This window comes from Pan troglodytes, chromosome 5, assembly GCF_028858775.2.
Source record: "Pan troglodytes isolate AG18354 chromosome 5, NHGRI_mPanTro3-v2.0_pri, whole genome shotgun sequence".
Classification (NCBI taxonomy): Eukaryota; Metazoa; Chordata; class Mammalia; order Primates; family Hominidae; genus Pan; species Pan troglodytes.
Window position 1 is genome coordinate 104,892,505 of NC_072403.2, and position 8,277 is coordinate 104,900,781.

At 34.9% G+C, this 8,277-nt stretch overlaps 1 pseudogene; it reads right to left on the reverse strand.

Annotated features, from left to right (window-relative positions):
• Nucleotides 1-5,558: 5,558 nt before the first annotated feature.
• LOC100613903 (cyclic AMP-dependent transcription factor ATF-1-like) lies at nt 5,559-6,577 on the reverse strand (annotated as a pseudogene).
• Nucleotides 6,578-8,277: the final 1,700 nt, after the last annotated feature.

Consider the following 8,277-nt stretch of genomic DNA (forward strand, 5'->3'; position numbering starts at 1 on the left):
ACAAGACTAGAGAAAAAATGATAAAGAGGAATGAACAAACACTCCAAGAAATATGTGACTTATTAAAAAGACCAAACCAACGATTGATTGGGGTACATGAAGGAGATGCCGAGAATGGAAACAAGGTGGAAAACACACTTCAGGATACTATCCAGGAGAACTTTCCCAACTTAGCAAGACAGGCCAACATGCAAATTCAGGAAATACAGAGACCACTAAGATACTCCACGAGAAGATCAACCCCAAGACACATAATCATCAGATTCTCCAAGGTTGAAATGAAGGAAAAAATGTTAAGGGCAGCCAGAGAGAAAGGTCAGGCCACCTTCAAAGGGAAGCCCATCAGACTAACAGCAGAATTCTCAGCAGAAACTCTACAAGCCAGAAGATATTGGCGGCCAATATTTACCATTCTTAAAGAAAATAATTTTCAACCCAGAATTTCATACCCAGCCAAACTAAGCTTCATATGAATGAAGCACTAAGTATGTAAAGGAAAAACTGGTACCAGCTACTACAAAAACACACCAAAATATAAAGACCAATGACACTATAAAGAAACTGCATGAACTAGTGTACAAAATAACCAGATAGCATCATGATAACAGGACCAAATTCACACATAACAATACTAACCTTAAATGTAAATGGGCTAAATGCTTCAATTAAAATACACAGACTGGCAAATTGGTGTGTTGTATTTAAGAGTCCCATCTCATGTGCAAAGACACACATGGCCCAAAATGAAAGGATGGAGGAAAATTTACCAAGAAAATGGAAAATAAAATCCTAGTTGCGATCCTAGTCTCTGACAAAACAGACTTTAAACCAACAAAGATCAAAAAAGACAAAGAAGAGGATTACCTAATGGTAAAGGGAACAATTCAACAAGAAGAGCTAACTATTCTAAATATATATGCATCCAATACAGGAGCACCCCAATTCCTAAAACAAGTTTTTAGAGATGTATAATAGACTCCCACACAATAATATTGGGAGACTTTAACACCCCACTGTCAATATTAGACAGATCAATGAGACAGAAAATTAACAAGGACATTTAGGCCTTGAACTCAGCTCTGGATCGAGTGGACCTAATAGACATCTACAGAACTCTTCACCCCAAATCAACAGAATATACATTTTTCTCAGTGACACATGGCACTTATTCTAAAATTGACCACATAATTGGAAGTAAAACACTCCTCAGCAAATGCAAAAGAACTGAAATAATAAAAACAGTCTCAGACCACAGTGCAATCAAATTAGAATTCTAGATTAAGAAACTCACTCAAAACCACACAATTACATGGAAATTGACCAATGTGCTCCTGAATGTAAATAATGAAATTAAGGTAAAAATCAAGAAGTTCTTTGAAACCAATGAGAACAAAGAAACAATGTACCAGAATCTCTGGGACACAGCTAAAACAGTGTTAAGAGGGAAATTTATGGCACTAAATAGACAGCTATAAAGATCTCAAATTGACACCCTAGTACAGCAATTAAAAGAGCTAGAGGAGCAAGAACAAACTAATTCAAAAGCTAGCAGAAAACAATAAATAACTAAGATTAGAGCAGAATTGAAGGAGATAGAGACAGAGAAAAGCCCTCCAAAAAATCAAGGAATCCAGGAGCTGATTTTTTTTTTTGGAAAATTTAACAAAATAGACTGCTAGCTAGACTAATAAAGAAGAGAGAAGAATCAAATAGACACAATAAAAAAATGATAAAGAGGATATCACCACTGACCTCACAGAAATACAAACTACCATCAGAAAATACTATAAATACCTCTATGCAAATAAGCTAGAAAATTTAGAAGAAATGGATAAATTCCTGGACACATACACCCTCTCAAGACTAAACCAGGAAGACATTGAATCCATGAATAGACTTATAAAAAGTTCTGAAATTAATAGCCTACCAACCAAAAAAAGCACAGGACCAGAGAGATTGACATTCGAATTTTCCTGGAGGTACAAAGAGGGAGCTGGCACCATTCCTTCTGAAACTATTCCAAAAAATTGAAAAGGAGGGACTCCTCCCTAACATTTTATGAAGCCAGCATTATCCTCATACCAAAACCTGGTAGAGACACAACAAAGAAAAGAAAACTTCAGATCAATATTCCTCATGAACATTGATGCAAAAATCCTCAATAAAATATTGGCAAAGTGAATCCAGCAGCACATCAAAAAACTTATCCATCACAATCAAGTCAGCTTCATCCCTGGGATGCAAGGCTGGTTCAACCTGTGCAAATCAATAAACACAATCCATCATATAAACAGAACCAAAGACAAAAACCATATGATTATGTCAATAGATGCAGAAAAGGCCTTTGATAAAATTCAACATCATTTCATGTTAAAAACTCTCAATAAACTAGTTATTGATGGAAAATATCTCAAAATAATAATACTTATGACAAACCCACAGCCAATATCATATTGAGTGGGCAAAAGCTGGAAGCATTCTCATTGAAAACCAGTACAAGACCAGGATGACCTCTCTCACTATTCCTATTTAATGTAGTATGGGAAATTCTGGTGAGGGCACTCAGGCAAGAGAAAGACACAAAGGTTATTCAAATAGGAAGAGAGGAAGTCAAATTGTCTCTGTTAGCAGATGACATGATTTTATATTTAGAAAACCCCATCATCTCAACCCAAAAACTCCTTAAACTAATAAGCAACTTCAGCAAAGTCTCAGAATACAAAATCAATGTGCAAAAATGACAAGCATTCCTTTACACCAACAATAGACAAGCAGAGAACCAAATCATGAATAAAACCACATTCACAATTTCCACAAAAAGAATAAAAAACTAGGAATACAGCTAACAAGGGATGTAAAGGACTTCTTCAACAACTACATTCCACTGTTCAAGGAAATAAGAGAGGACACAAACAAATGGCAAAACATGCGATCCTCATGGATAGGAAGAATCAATATCCTGAAAATGGCCATACGGCCCAGAGTAATTTATAGATGCAATGCTATTCCCATTAAACTACCATTGACATTCTTCACAGAATTAGAACAAACCACATTAAATTTTATATGGAATCAAAGAAGACCCCATATAGCTAAGATAATTCTAAGCAAAAAGAACAAAGCTGGAAGCATCGTGCCACCTGACTTCAAACTATACTCCAAGGCTACAGTAACTTAAACATCATGGTACTGGTACAAAAACAGGCATATAGAGCAGTGGAACAGAACAGAGACCTCAGAAATAACACTGCACCTCTACAACCATCTCATCTTAGACAAACCTGACAAAAGCAAGCAATGGGGAAAGGATTCCCTATTCAATAAATGGTGCTGGGAAAACTGGCCAGCCATATGCAGAAAACTGAAACTGGACCCCTTCCTTACACCTTGTACAAAAATTAACTCAAGATGGATTAAAGACTTAAATGTAAAACCCCAAACCCTAAAAATCCTAGAAGAAAACCTAGGCAATACCATTTAGGACACAGGCATGGGCAAAGACTTCACGATGAAAACGCCAAAAGCAAATGCAACAAAAGTCAAAATTGACAAATGAGATCTAATTAAACTAAAGAGCTTCTGCTCAGCAAAATAAACTATCATGTGAATGAACAGGCAACCTAAAAATGGGAGAAAATTTTTACAATCTACCCATCTGACAAAGGTCTACTATCCAGAATTTACAAGGAACTTAAATTTACAAGAAAAAAATAAAAAACCCTGTGAAAAAATGGGCAAAAGATATGAACAGACACTTCTCAAAAGAAGACATTTATGTGGCCAAAAAAAATGAAAGAAGCTCAACATCACTGATCATTAGAGAAATGCAAATCAAAACCGCAATGAAATACCATCCCATGCCAATCAGAATGTCAATTATTAAAAAGCCAAGGAACAATATATGATGGTGAGGCTGTGGAGAAATAAGAACACTTTTACACTGCTGGCAGGAATGTAAATTAGTTCAACCATTGTGGAAGACAGTATGTCTACTCCTCAAGGATCTAGAACCAGAAATACCACTTGACCCAGCAATCCTATTACTGGGTATATAACCAAAGGAATTAAATCATTCTACTATAAAGATACGTGAACACGTATGTTTACTGCAGCACTATTTACAATAACAAAGTCATGAAACCAACCCAAATGCCCATCAATGATAGACTGGATAAAGAAAATGTGGTACATATACACCATGGAATAATATGCAGCCATAAAAAGGAATGAGATTTTGTCCTTTACAGGGACATGAATGAAGCTGGAACCCATCATCCTCAGCAAACTAACACAGGAACAGAAAATCAAACACCACATGATCTCACTCATAAGTGGGAGTTGAACAATGAGAACATATGGACACAGAGAGGGGAACAACAAATACCAGGGCCTTTTGGGAGGTGGTGGTAGAGGGGAGGGAATTTAGGATGGGTCAACAGGTGCAACAAACCACCATGGCACATGTATACCTACGTAACAATCCTGCACCTTCTGCACATGTATCTTGGAACTTAAGAAAAAAAAAAAACTTCTTGAAAAAACTTTGGTATGAATCTTCAGAAGGCTTTTTTAAAATGGCATTTTAAGAGCCTGTGAACATTCCATTCTATTAAAACATAACACAGTATGTAATGAATATTTAATGGCATACAGAATATAGAATTAAAACAAAAAATTTATTATGTATTCTTAGAAAACCAACATTACCAGAGTAAGCAAAAACCAACTATTTAAAAGTAAAGCTAATTTTTTAAAACAGTTATTTTTGACTACTTATCAAGTTAGTAAACTTGATAGTAGTAGACTACTTATCAAGGTATTATACAATCAAATATACTTATTGAGGTAGTATTGAGTATTGCCTGAGTATTGCCTGGAGGCAGGTTGGTAGGTAGTCAAAGAAAACTGTGTAAAAATGTTACAAAATCACCATACTTCATTCATGTACCTTAGATGCCTTTTAGAACAAGACCTCAAAAATAATTAACCCAGTCTTGAAAATCTTCTCAAGTCCAACAAACAAACTTTTAAAACCCCATTTTAAAGACTTGACAATAGAACAAGTATATATAATGAAAACACATAATTTATATGTTTACTAATTTAATGGGTTTTCATTTACATTTGTAATTTAGAATTTGTTGGCAGAAATAAAATACACACACACATAACTGAAAACGGTAAATTTCCGGAACTAGAAATGCAATCCTATGGTATAAATTAATTTGTTTTTAAAAATATAATTTACCAAATTTTATCTTCTCTGCCACTTTGGATTGACAGCTATTGTTATTTAGAAAATTCAGATTGCTGAGAGTTTATTTCTAGCTTCTTGAGTATGTTTAATTTTTACAAAGCTTTCATTCATGCCAGTAGCTGCCTTGGGGTCATTTTCTACTTAATCTTCTGTCACCAAATATATTGTATAAGATGTTTATCCTTGAGTTGCAAAAGCTTAAATAAAAAGTTTCACTTTTAAAGTTTTAATTTATAAAATTCCACTAAAAGTTTTATTTAATTTTTATGAAGGTCTGCAAAAATATCTTCTTTCTTAAGAATCAAGCACTTTTATTCAAATAAATATTCTTCAGAGTTTTTAACTCTTCTATTAGAGTTTTATTTTTATTTTTCATAACTACAACTCAATTTTCTAGGCCTTTCACATATTCTTTCTTTCTCCTTTGATATTCTCAAGTGGCTTTTCTTATCTTGTCTGAAATATTTTAGCTGTTCTTTGTTGTTTACTCTTCCATAGATTTTAGAATCAACTTGTCAAGTTCATCGAGCAACATGTTTTTCATTAACCTTATTTCTCCTTTCAACTGGGGGTCTTCTGTCTTATTTGTTTGATATGTAAGAGTCACAGGAGATGTCATCATCATAGTTTGTGGCAGAGAAGTAGTTGAAGGCAGTTTGGATCTGATATATCTGCATATCACCTGATGCAGTCTGTACAACCAACTGATTGCTGGACGCAAGTATTTGCTGTCCATCAGGGACCTGCATATGCTGGAGAATAGTTGTACCTGGCTGAGTATTGCCTGAATTTGTCATGGTTAATTATGTCTGAAGTCTCTGTACTCCAGCTGTGCCTGAACTGGCCAATGGTGAGTCTCCACTTGAGACAATGGCAATGTACTATTTGCTGCCCTTCTGATAGATAGGAGTGGGAACAGACAGAAGTGACAGCAAAAACTCCAGGGTTTTCTCCATCTCCTTTTCTGCCCCATATATCTTCAGAAGATAGGTCTTTTAAAATTTTTCTGTAAGTTGAATGCCGTGCTAGGATCCTGTAGGCTTTCTGTAAAGAGCCTAAGCTGTCAGATAGGTCCTGAGACTCCTCACCTTCTGATAAAGATCATACTATTGGCACATGTGGTGGGTGAATTACAGAAGACTGAGCTGTCTGGATGACACCCTGAACCTGTACTTGCTCTCCAGGAAGAGGTACCATTGTCATTAGTAGAGATCATCTTAGTGCCATCTGTTTAGTAATATGAGAAATATGAGCTCCCTGAACTGCTGAACTAGGTTGAGATGCTGTCTCTGATGTGTTACACTTGTGAGAATCTTCCATAATCAACTCTTGGGGGTCAAGTGGGGTGAAGAGAATTAGTGTCACTTACCAGCCAGCTGTCCTAGACTACCTTTTCCTTACCAGTTAGGACTGCCACTGGCATCCCTCAACCACATTTTATATTTTTGATGTCACAATGTACATTTTTTGCATTGTGTAGTTTTTAAAACTTATTACAACTATTATTGTTTTTAATCATTTTGTATTTTAACCGTCATACTAAATATATGAATGATTCATATACCACCATTAGAGTATTAGAGTATGTGGTATTTGACTGCATATTTACTTTTACCAGTGAGATTTATGTATTCGTATTTTCCTGCTACTAGTTAGCATCCTTTACTTTCAGCTTGATGTGCTTCCTTTAGCATTTTTTTGTGAGACAGGTCTGGTGGTAATAAACTCCCTTAGCTTTTATTTATCTGAAAAAGTCTTTGTTTCTCCTCTATTTCTAAAGGACAGCTTTGCCATTTAAAGTATTCTTGAATGACAGTTTTGTTTTTTTTATTCAGCACTTTGAATATATAATCTCAGTCTCTCCTGGCTTATAAGGTTTATATTGAGAAGTGTGCTCCTGGCATTGTTGGGACTCCTTTATCTGTAATATTATTTTCTCTTGATGCTTTAAGGAGTCTCTCTTTGTTCTTTATTTTATTTTATTTTATTTTATTTTATTTTATTTTATTATTTTTTAGAGATGGGGTCTTGCTCTGTTCCCCAGGCTGGAGAACAGTAATGTGTTCATGGCTCATTGCAGCCTAAAACTCCTGGTCTCAAGTGATCCTTCCATCTTAGCCTCCCATTAGTTGGGACTACAGGTATGTACCACCATGCTCAGCCAATTATTTTTTGTAGATACAGGGGTCTCTCTTTGTTGCCCAGATTGGCTGTGGATTCAAGCAATCCTCCCACCTTGGCCTCCCAAAGTTCTGGGATTACATGTGTGAGCCACTGTGCCTGGACTGTTCTTGTATTTTATAGTTTAATCATAACATGTCTTGATGTAGCCTTGTTTTTATTGAATTTTACTGGTGACTTTTGACCTATACCTGGATATTTATATCTTTATCCAAATTTGGAAAATTTTCTATGATTTCTTTTAACAAGTTTTCTGGTCCTTTGTTATTTTCTTTATGGAAACTTTCTGTTTTTGAGTATTTGCTCTTGTGATGCTGTCTCACAAGTTGCACAAGCTTTATAAAAGTTCTTATTTATTTATTTTTTTCTTTTTTCTCCTCTGACAGTATATTTTGAAATAACCTGTCTTCCAGTTCACAGATTCTTTCTTCTGCTGGATCAGTTCTGCTATTTAATACTTTCTATTGCATTTTGTTATTTTGTTTATTGTATTTTTTAGCTTCAAATTTAGGTTTCAATTTTTAAAATAATTTTATCCTCTCTGTTCAATTTCTCATTTTGATTGCTTATTGTATTCCTGATTTTGTTGAATTGATTTTATATATTTTCTTTAAGTTCACTTATATATTTTCTTTAAGTTCATTGAGATTCCCTCAAAGAATTGTTTTGAATTCTTTTTCAGGCAGTTTATACATCTGTGTTTCTTTAGAGTTGCTTATTGGTACTTTATTTCGTTCCTTTGATGATGTTCCCCTAATTGTTCTTAATCCTTATGGCTGTACATTGGTGTCAGTACATTTGAAGAAGTAAGGACTCATTCTAGTCTTTGCATATTGGCT